This window comes from Ambystoma mexicanum, chromosome 9 (genome assembly GCF_040938575.1).
Source record: "Ambystoma mexicanum isolate Mex_15411 chromosome 9, UKY_AmexF1_1, whole genome shotgun sequence".
NCBI classification, from domain to species: Eukaryota; Metazoa; Chordata; class Amphibia; order Caudata; family Ambystomatidae; genus Ambystoma; species Ambystoma mexicanum.
The window spans coordinates 1,089,727,053-1,089,738,197 of record NC_090931.1 but is presented as its reverse complement, the minus strand read 5'-3'; the positions used below and the strand labels follow the sequence as shown (position 1 = coordinate 1,089,738,197).

General features: G+C 41.9%; 1 long non-coding RNA gene across 1 annotated transcript; it reads right to left on the bottom strand.

The window, feature by feature from the left end:
- Window positions 1-244: 244 nt before the first annotated feature.
- LOC138488954 (uncharacterized) lies at window positions 245-10,594 on the bottom strand. Its single transcript, XR_011274734.1, has 2 exons — window positions 10,252-10,594; window positions 245-6,399 (listed from the first exon to the last, which is right to left on the bottom strand). It is a non-coding gene; the product is annotated as an uncharacterized lncRNA (long non-coding RNA).
- Between the last annotated feature and the right edge of the window lie 551 nt (window positions 10,595-11,145).

Here is an 11,145-nt window from a genome sequence, read left to right as displayed (position 1 = left end):
GCATAATGTTTCATTGCTGAACTTTAACGTGCAGCCTGGTCGAGTTAACAAGTGCACCCACAAGGCCACCATGTGCTCAAAAAGATGTATAGCAAAGCATAGGTGAAGCTTCCAATTTTTCAATGGTGGAAAAAACACAGGTGGTTTATACGCATGTGTGCGATTAGCAGTTTTACAAAGACAAACACACCATACACTCTTGCTTCTGAACACGTTCAGTATCTGAATGCGAAATTTTAACAAGTATATTTTAGACATTTATTGAGCATGAACCTGCTTCCAGAAGAGCGCTGTACATCAAGGTGGTTTACAAACATACATTAAATGTGTGCAAGGAAGAACAGTCCATGAAACGTTAACAGTATTTTCCATTTAGGGTAGCAATTTACAGTTGGTGCTTGGTGAGTTTTGGGAGGGACATATCTTACTGATTCTAAGGCACTTCTAGGAGAGCTTGTGTTTATTTTTGTGACTTGCTTACAGGCAAGGACATGGTTAAATGTGGACTGGTATAAGATTACACAATTCGGAGGCATAGATCAAGAATGTTTCCCGGTACTTGGTAACGCACAGAAACACATTGTGACTATCAGGTGGAAGAAGTGAGAGATGTATATATGATGCAGCTTGTAGGGTTAGCCAGGTAAGAATGGCTGTGGGTATTAAACGGACCCGTGGCCATTAAGTGGACCCATTTGCAGAACCCTTGGAGACAGCAGCATGAAAAAGGTATTTTCAATTAGTGGTTTTGGCAACCATCTTTGACGGTTATGTCAATGTCGCAAACCCTGATACTATTGAAGATTATGTATTAAAAAAAATCTCCCACTCACTTCTGGAAAACCATTTCATGTTGACTTTGCTCCCAATGTGTTCTTGCAGGAAACAAACGACAATATGGATAAACCATGAATTAACCAAAGCACAAGTAATAAATATCACAGTGAATTGATGTGTGCATCCCCCTCAACGTCCCTTCTTGCTAAGGAAAACAAAAAGAAAAATTGATTTTGAAAGACAAGTACCAACATTAACCTTTAGAAGCACATCACATTTTTAAAGAAATGGAGAACGGAAGCAACTGTGAGAACTGACTAACATGTAGCACACATATTGGCAATCATTAAGGCCCATTAATTATTTAAAACGAAAAAAGAAAGTGTCAGATGAATGGAAAAGTGTACAATAATCAATTTTCAAAACTAACAAAGTATCGGTGAATGCTCAAATTTGATTGATTATGGACAGCATGATTTTATAGTCTTACAGAGAAATGAATCCAATTGACCGGATATTCGATCCTCCCCGTTTTACACTGTGCATACAATCTCATTGACATTATGCTGCATTCACTATAAAACATTGAGAAAAACTTTGCAAACATCATTGGAGGGAGAAGCTGGCACAAATGCATTTCACAGTACCAATAATGGTAGCGAATTTAACAATTGGCAGCAGGGGTGGGAGAGAAGAGTCTGCCCAGGAACAACTTACTTTAGCAAATAACTATCCGGGAGTGCAATATCCACACAAAATATTTAAATTACAAACTTAAAGTATGTGGGGTCTACTTCATAATGAACTAATAAAAGAAAATGAGAAAAAGGGAGAAGAAAAACAGGATTTGGCAAGGGTCATTTAGCTGGAAAGTCTGCTCCCAAACATATAGGCTAGAAAATAATTAATACCCACACACCACTTGGCCAACTGCTCACAACTGGTTAGTTGGAAGTACCTGGGGGTAAATACGTTATTTAAAGCAAATTATAGTGTTACCCTGCAAGATGTCTGAAAACTATACAGATAGGCAAGATGTGCATGCTTCCTTAGTTTACTTTTCCATTTGATCCTTTGCAGAATACATTGCTCACTTTCCAAGTTTTAGAAACCATGGTTACTTCCTCCGTTTGGTATAACCGAAGCAGCAAGAGGCTACTCTAGGAGACCAGTCAGGCCTCCAAAGAGCAGTATTGGGGAGTTCCATGGAAAACAAACCCCTTTTCAATGCCTACAAGGTCTGAATTGCATACAACAATAATACAAGTTAAACCCTACTCCCCTTGCTTAGTGGTTTTAAAATTTGGAAGTCTGCAATTTTTCAAAAAATGAACAAAGTCAGTGACTCGCGTCAAATGCCAGAATTAGTCAAACAACTTCCCGGTGACAGGGCCCTGATGTTTACTTCCAACGTTAAGGTAGGGATGAGATCCCTTTCAGGTAAGCTGGGACAAAACTACTGGAGGGTCCCATTTGAACATGGCACCCCAAAGACTTAACAAGCATTGATAGAAAACATGCCCAAACTAATTTGCAGCATTGACTACCCAAGGATCAAAAGTTTAAGGCTTAATAAAACAAGACTTCTTGCAGATCACTAAAATGATCTGCAACGAATTTGGAAACAGATGCCACATTTATGAAAATGAATGAAGGCAAATAACCAAAACAAAGATCATGGCTGGAAGGTTTAGAATTAATCTTAAACTTTTGGGAATTGCCCTGAGCAACCCTCCAGACATCGTTCTTCACCTGTTAATGTTAAAGGATATATCACCACCGTAGTGGTCACCTGGCGCTCTGGCGGAACGGAAAGAAAGGGGGATAGGTTAGGATATGTTAGTTTGGATAAAAAGCAAGGGAGAGGTGATGTGCTGTTGGCAGCTTCAGTTCGGTAAACACTGCTCGCTGAGCTTTGTGGTGTCCGGCGTGTGCTGTTGTGCAAGTCTGTGTGGTGCGTTTGTTGTTGCAGTGTAGTGGTCTAAGAAGTATGGTTGTGTTTGGTTAGGATTTGAAGAGTATATAAAGACGGGTGAGGTTTTAAACGGGTATGTCATTAGCATTGTTGACTGGAGACGCACATTCATTTTGTGAGTCTTAAAGTTTTGAAGAAATTTCTTCCTTGAAGCGATCTTGTTTCAGCATGACACAAGGCTGTCTCTCAGCTCTGTCCATAAGTTGCGCTAGTCAGTCTCCACAATTCTGTCTTTGCCGTTTCTCAGGCTAGCCCTTACATCCCAGTCAGAGCCTGATGCAAACTGATCCCTGTGGATCTATCTAGGTGACCTACGCTCATACCCATAGCTCCATCTGTGAGGGACGGTTCAGTCCTTGCCACCCTGTCCAGATTGACAGAAGGGAATTACCATATATATGTCTGTTGATTTTCGTTGTGTGATGGGCTAGTAGTTCTGGATGTCAGCCCATCTCCACGAAGTGTGCTAGGGTTTCGCGTGGGTCAGTCTAGTGCATTCCATCTTCTTACTAGCTTGGGTGAGGGTTTCTTAGTGTAGCGCTATTGGTCTTGTTTAGGCAGGCGGGTTAGCTTATATGGGGGGTAGGTTTGAGGATGGTTGTCTTGTGAGCATGAGGTAGTAATTGGATAGTTTGGGTCCAAAGTTGCATTGGTGGTTTACACATGGGATAATGTCATGTCTGTCAGGGGATGCTTGTTAATGGGGAAGGTTGATAATTGTGCCGGTTGTTTGTGTCAGCCCCATCAGCTATTGTTCTGTCCTGATTGGGTAGTTGCTCTTGGTCTATTCTTGCCTTGTCTCTTTCAGTTCTTGCGAGTGGTCCCCTTCTCTGTTGGTTCTTGGTGTTCTGTAGCATCATGTGTTTTTGTTGACTGGCTCCCTTTGCATTTTCGGTTTTATTGTTTGTTGTTTGAGGTCTTGAAGAGCCAGGTATTAAGTAGTTTTCTGAATTAGGTGGTCTTTTGTGTTTCTTATTTCTTTCAGGAGGTTGTTCAAGGTTTTTGTCGCCAGGTGGGAGAAAGAATCCCCAAAGTTGTTTCCTAGCGTATGGCTTTGGTTCCAGGCAGATTCTGCCAAGACACTACAGAAAGGGGGAAAGACCATATGCAAATCAGGCTTGGTCCCACCAGCAAAGGAGCCATCCAGCCTGAACTGCCAGGTCACAAGACTAGAAGCACCCCCAGACATGTTTCAGCCTCATTGGGCATCAGTGAGGAGTAGCTTGGGTCTCTAAACCCAGCAGGCACGGGACCCCCGTCTGGGCATACCCATCCCCTCAGGGTGACAAAGCAACAAAAAAAACATTGAAAAAAATGGCTGGAAGGTATACAATTAATCTTAAACCTCTGACAATTGCTCTTGGCAACCCTCCAGACCATCATTCTTCACCTGCCAAGCCATTACAGAAAGGGGAAAGACCATATGCAAATTGGGCTAAATATCTAGCAGTGACAGAAACGGCAAGGTGTAGGGCTGGCTAATAGGGACCAAAAGTCATAGCTCGATATTTTTATATTTTTAGGCTATATGATCTTTATCTCGATATTGTTTGGGTGGGGTAAATGCTCAGTTGTAAGTCGCCAACTACATGCGACGTCACACACACCTTTGACATTGATCAAAATAGAGTGCAAATACAGGGTTTATGTGCATATATCTCGATGTTTACAATATGGTCTCATCAAATATAGATTTTGAAAATATATCCATTTCTCCAAAACTCGATCTATCGCCTGGCCCTAGAAAGGTGTGTGGTTTCTGCTAGACTGGAATCAAATGTGTAAGAAAGGAACATTTCATTGTTTGCCCAGCAAATTTGATGAAGCATTTTTCTTCCTGCTCCATCGCCCTTAAAGCAACCAGTTTAAAGTTCTTAAGGGAGAGTGATGGTTGCAATAGATTTTTGCAAATGGAATGCTGCTTTTGGGTCATCTTTTCTTTTGCCCTAGCATGCAGAGGTTTTCGAAAGTTAGTGGAGCGAGTGTATCCCCCACCAAAATCAGCTCCCTCGACCAACACAAGTTGATCTTTTATTTACTTTCGATTGCTCTAGTCAAAAGAAATGGTGAAATTAAAGACAGTTTTATACTTCTATAAATGTTGTGTCTGACACGCCCAGCTTCTAAACACTATTACTCCATTTTCAAAAATTGCAAATTGTTTAATCAATATCAGATGGATGAAAAGCGAAGGAAACCCTGTCACAACTTAAGTGTAGGCTCATGTTAGAGACCAATGCTTTACTTGTGCAACTACCCACCACAATAATGTCAAATCAGCATACTGGACAATATATGAGGGTCAGCATGCAAGAATCCTTAGCATTATTAGGGAGAAGACATTTCAAGAGGGTAGAGGGGCAAAAAAGTAGTCTTCAGCAACAAAAAGCAAAGGAGACTTGTGCTGTACTGAATACATTGGAACACCTTAACTGAATTATCTTCAGCACCTCGGGCACCATAAAAGACAAAACTTTTCAGATAGTATGGATCCTACATGAAGAGGCCCACTAAACAAATCTTACTTAAAAAGGAACAAAACCATGTAGCTAACTACTGGTGCAACTCATCTGAAGGTGGGAATGCGTCACGCAAAAGAAACAGGGAGAGGCTCCAAACCGCCTTTCAGGCTAGCCAAAGGTAGTCGAGTTGGATGATATGGACGTTTGGCAGCTGTGTGGCCTTTGTATTGTAAGGGGTTGTGGGAGGCTGTTACTGGGGACGATTTGCAGATTGTGGGAACACAAGCGATATTCAAACCATGACAAATTGGGGTCAACTTCTGCAATTCCCCCTTCACCACAGCAGACAGAGCCCCATTGTTGTGGAGCAGTATTTTTCCTTATGTTGAACAAGTTGTCCTATGAAACCACGCACAGAACTGCGTGTGCAGTCTATGGAAGTGATAGGAGGTTGGCAAATGTATGGATATTACGGCATAAGTTAAGTGGCGAATGTGTTTTGCTGAGCAAAAAGCAAATCCCACAAATATAAAACAAAAGCAACATGATTTTCAGCAGAATAGGGACCGCTCTAGTGAGGTGAGCATTACAAGATATTTAAGAACAACTTGCATGTACAAAGGAGTAACAAAAGCGTGAATACCAATGCAAAGCCAAAAGGTCTGATATGATACAAAGCATGGGGAAACAACTAGACTTGGCATTTTTAGCCCACCATGATTTTTTTTATATAAATGGACACTGGGCCATACAAAACCAGGAGGAATCTGGTTAAAATTAAAGAACACAAGGTGCCATTTTACAATTGTGACCACAAAGGATTTTAAGTTTCCAATGTCTACATAATTCAGCATTTTACCCACCTGCAGTAGACCAAAAGTGGTATTTAAGTAGTGTATGTTTTAACTAGAAAATTCAAACTAGCCTGAATAGTTAATTTTAATGACCGAATCACTCGGAGCCCATATTATACTAGTGCAACCCTTAGTGAGTTTCTCCCAGTAAACATGTACATATCAATATGAACAATTTGCCATAAGATCCTGCACATTCAACTCTTCAAACTCTTAAAAACGAGCGCTAGTTTTTTCTTCTTCGATGACCTAGACATAATTCCGCCAACGTCCTGCTGTTTCTCACATTTTCTTTTGAGCCGTTCGCCCACACATTTTCTGACGCTTCGACCTAAAAGTGAAAAAGGAAATTAAAGAGAAAAATTATTTGCCTCAGGTTATGCCATGTAACCCCCTTACAGATGATACCAAACATTTCAGAAAATAAAAGGTCATTCTTTATTTTAGGACATGTACTTTTCACTACATCATGCATAGATCAGTTAAAGGGGGTTCTTTCGGATTAAGTGAAAGAGGGCTCATTTTTAACCACGAGTGGGGTAGAGGTGATGCACCACTGAGATGTAATCTGAGCCGTACCACCAACAGGAATTTCTTCAGGCAATACAACCGTCTTAAGAATAGATTGATCACTGGTACACTAGCGATGCTGTAACTTCACATTACCAGTGGTAACATTCATTTAAAACCGTTATTTATATCCTGAAAGTTGTAAGGAATTCAATACCATAAACTTTAACAAATTAAGTAATCCGTATATAGACTCTTATTAAAGTATTTATACATATCTTAAATCTACAGCTATCATTTTGCCAATTAAAATTAGGACCCTAATTGCAATTAAGTAATTTAATTGCCAATTGAAGAGCAAAAATTGCAAAGTGACTAATTTTAATGCCTATTTTAATCACCAATCATGACTGGGGAGTGAGCTAATCAAGTTAGATCAAGCAGTACACGAGTAATGATGTGCAAAACAAAAAAAAAATTACTAAAAAAAAGAGAAGCGCACCGAATAGGTTTTAAGAGGCTTATATACTGGACACAAAAGCAAGCAGTAGTTTAATAGGTTCAATGAACTGCTTTGTGGGAAACGTTAAATCAATTTCAAGAGAATGCTTAATGACAAAATGAACCCTTTGGATAAAAGATAAAAAAGGAAACACATTGACCATTTCTCTTTACACCCCTGGAAGAAAGAAAATGTCAACATATTTGAATAAACTTACACAAGCACACCAAATGTTTTCTATTATTACATACATCGAAGGAGATCACACTCTGCTATACAACACTTATGTCTAATTTGCTACGTATCTATACAATTGAAGTTAACAGGTTACCAGTTTATAGAAGGGGAAAACAATGAAGCTGGACCGAATTACACTACGCTTGAATTAAAAGGAGTTCATGGAGAGATCAGATAAAATACCTAGCCTACCTATTTCCATGGCTGATGAACATGTATATTGTCAAGAGGACAAAACAATAGAAAACCAAAGATGAGAGGAAAAAAATGGCCAAGAAGTCATTCTAAACAATACGTTTGAGTCTCGAACACGCTAACGGTTTCGCTAGTTCAGTAACGATTGCACTTGAGCAAGGATGTGGATCGAGGCGTTCGTTTCGTGTACGAGAGTGATGCCAATCTGCTGTGAAAAAAGTTAATGTACACCTTTTATGGAACTGCTAACAAAATAGGTTAGCAATTACTAAAGTACAGGTAAGAGAATACGGAAAATGAGAACATGTGTATAGGTGGGGGTGGAAGACCCATTTGAGAAGGACAGGTGGATAAATGACAGTCACGTTGTAGTAGCACCCACACCCGGATTGCAAACATTTTTAAGCAGTCTAGTTTTGTACAAATTCGGCATAGGCATGGATTTTACTTTGTATATATTGCTTTTTTTCTTTTAAGAGTAGCCTGTTAATATTGATTATAAAGAAAAGACACCCCGTGCCTGCCAACCTTTAACACAAGAAAACAAATGCCTCTCTGATGAAAAATCAGCCACTGCAAAGCCTTACTCTCAATGATTTTAATTTCCCGTGTTAAAAACAGTTACGTATAGGTTGTAAATTTATTAGAGCAGTGTCTTGCATTTTAATTAAATTATATAGGGCAAAGAAAACGATAAACTCGGCAGTTTCACTAGTGCACGTGCACAATATTTGACCCAAAAAAATACGTTTTTCAAAAAATATAATATACATTTTATTGAAAGAGCATATTTTACATGTCTTCCAGCGTGTTCAACTGTTTAACAGGTTAAATTACACGCTGCACATAGCTTATGTGCATGTCATCTTAGTTATTGGTCGAATTCAATAATGAAACCCAAAAGTTTTAAAATTACTAAACAATGTTTGGACAACATTTGTAGCTTCAAATTAACATTCTAAGAAACTGCTTCACATGACAGTTGCCTAATGTTTAAATGCAGCACTAGAGTAAACAAAGCGATGACAATATGCCTGTCCTATCAATAGGATACCTTTTATTAAGATTCCCACATCACATTGTTGGATCAGTACCCGTGAAAAAAATATGTACTAGTATAATGCATTTTTCATTGGTTTACGATCGAGCCAGGATTCAAAAAGATTGCTTCAACGTGTTAGGATTGATTTTCCAGGCTGTTAAATAGTATCAGGTTAGAAAGATTAACTGCGTATAACGAGCTTCATCCCCACTGTTCGGGGTAATTTAATGTATCGCAAAAGATATGATTGATGGCTCTGGAGGTGAAAGGCTAAATGGACCATATGGCGAGGTGTTGTATTCCATATGCAGACTTCCCGTGCATGCTTAAACAGGCATTACACATCTGTATCCTTGGGTAATCCAGCTGTGCCTTAACACTACAGTGATCAGTAGTAATACGTTCTCAAACAACCCGACAACGGCAAAACAATATCGTCGCCAAGAACGCGAAGCTACAATCATCGCATGTGAGGCAAAGAAAATGCTGGTAGTATTGGGTGGTGGCGCTTGATAATGTTTAAGCTATGTCCCATTTGATCAGAACCACCCTCCCTTCCACCTCCCCCCCTGTTCCAATTTGAGACATGTGCATTTCCTGGCATGGTAGTTGCGGGCACCACGCAGAGCTCACAAGCACAGCAAAGACAGACAGTTCACAGATATTGCCTTCACGAAGGCTTCATGGTGATTCTGCCACCTTGGCAAGCAAACAACACACATGACTTGCAGCAAGGGGCAGTTGGGAAGCACAATGCAGGGCTTGGTATGTTACCCAAACTAGGCTAGACAGGAAGCAGCAGTCAAGCTTCAATGTGTGTTCATGCTAGGGGCATCAAGCAGGGTGTGCTGCCTTACTGGGCCAAAGGCCACGACATAGTAGAGCTGTTCAGAATGGCAGAGTGCAACAGACCTAGCCAGAACCCCCATGGTAAATTAATGTTAATTTCATAATTCGGCAAGAAAATGCGGCGCAAAGCCAGGTTTTGAAACAGTTCTCGTTTAATACAATTAGGGATTTGAAGCAACTAAATACACACAACCCGATTGTCGTAGCACTTGTGCGGTCCAGACTGAAAACCAACGCTCACAGAAGGGCCTGGGTCTTGGGGCGCTTTGTGGCACTTCTAACACGAGAAGAGGACATCTTATTTGTCGTCCACACTACATAAAAGTTCAAGACAACTTCCGACACAGCCAAGGAACTCTTGAGAGGTCGCAGTCATGGTCTTGCACATTTATCGGCAGGCATTGCTACGAGCAGAAAAGGGGAGATGTCAGTCATAATCAGGTGAAGGGTTAAGATGTTAACATTGTTGGCAGGGGAAATGATTGGAAATCCATGCTTGGTTCATTGCCATGTTCGAGCGGAATAAGGGTGTGGGGGGCAAAGGGCGCTTGATAAGATAGGTAGTTTGGGCACTAGTCAGTCTACAATGGCGTTTGGGTAGGGTTCCCGCGCCCAGCGGGCACAACACCAAATAAGTTACTGTAGTGGGTCGGGCTCCAAGCACAGGACACAGTCGAAGTCCAGAGTGTCAACCAGGGGCACCGAACTCGCCGGAATTATAATATTTACAGTGCAGAAAAGGGGCTCAAGGTACGCTTGAGGGCACACCAGAGGGGGTTTGGCCAGCGGGATCAAGAATAACACTCCCCTCAGAGACCCCCTTCTGCACACACAACCGAGAACATTACCTGGTGTTCCCGGAGGAGCTCTCCGGTGGAAGGCTGTGGTATCACGGGGCAGCACCTCGCACCTACATTACACAACTTAAGTAGATGTCGGGTTTCCATCGACCGCTCTCCGCGGTCCGTAGCAAATGTTCCGGGAGCCACATTTCACCTCTGCTCCCCGCCTGACCCGGACCAAGGCGGCGCGTTTTTTTTCCACGGCTCGGCAACAACATACAGAGCTCCATTGTGCGCCGCGCGCACCGACTCACCGCCGCGAGCTCCCTCTGCAGCCAAGCGCGTCAGCAGCAACGTCAGCATCTGTAAGGCTCCGTGACGCCAACGTGTAGTTAAAAATAACCTATGGTCCAACAGACTGCGCCACTGAAATAGACGAGGGACGGTGAGGAAACTCCCCACCCCCTCCTCCTGCGTTCCCAGCGCTGGTACTTCTACGCAAATCGGCCGCCATTTCGGAATGGGAGATGTGCCAAATTACTGCCAACACACAACTTTGTGTACCAACCAACCCAACATGCTCCCTACAAAGGGAGGGGAGGCAGGTGTCGTACATGGATTAGCGAGAGGAAGTGTTTTCTTCTAGACAAAAATCACACACACGTATATTTGAACTGAAAACAGATGGATGAAGGGAATCCTAACCCTAGAATTTCCTCTAGCACTGACGTCAGGCGGGCAAGCCCAGCAAAAGAAACCATTACGCAGGCTCGGCAGCTGAGCTGCCCCCACAGTCTGGCTACAGCTTCAGGCATTTATGTAATCCCATTCAGACTTCAGAGAGTTTCCATGAGCGCAGTTGGTTTTTATTTGGGAGAGCTACACGAAGGAGGCCCCTCAGCTTGCACCCACCCTCGGCAAGCTTGCTTTTGGCACCTCGGCAAGCTTGCTTTTGGCACG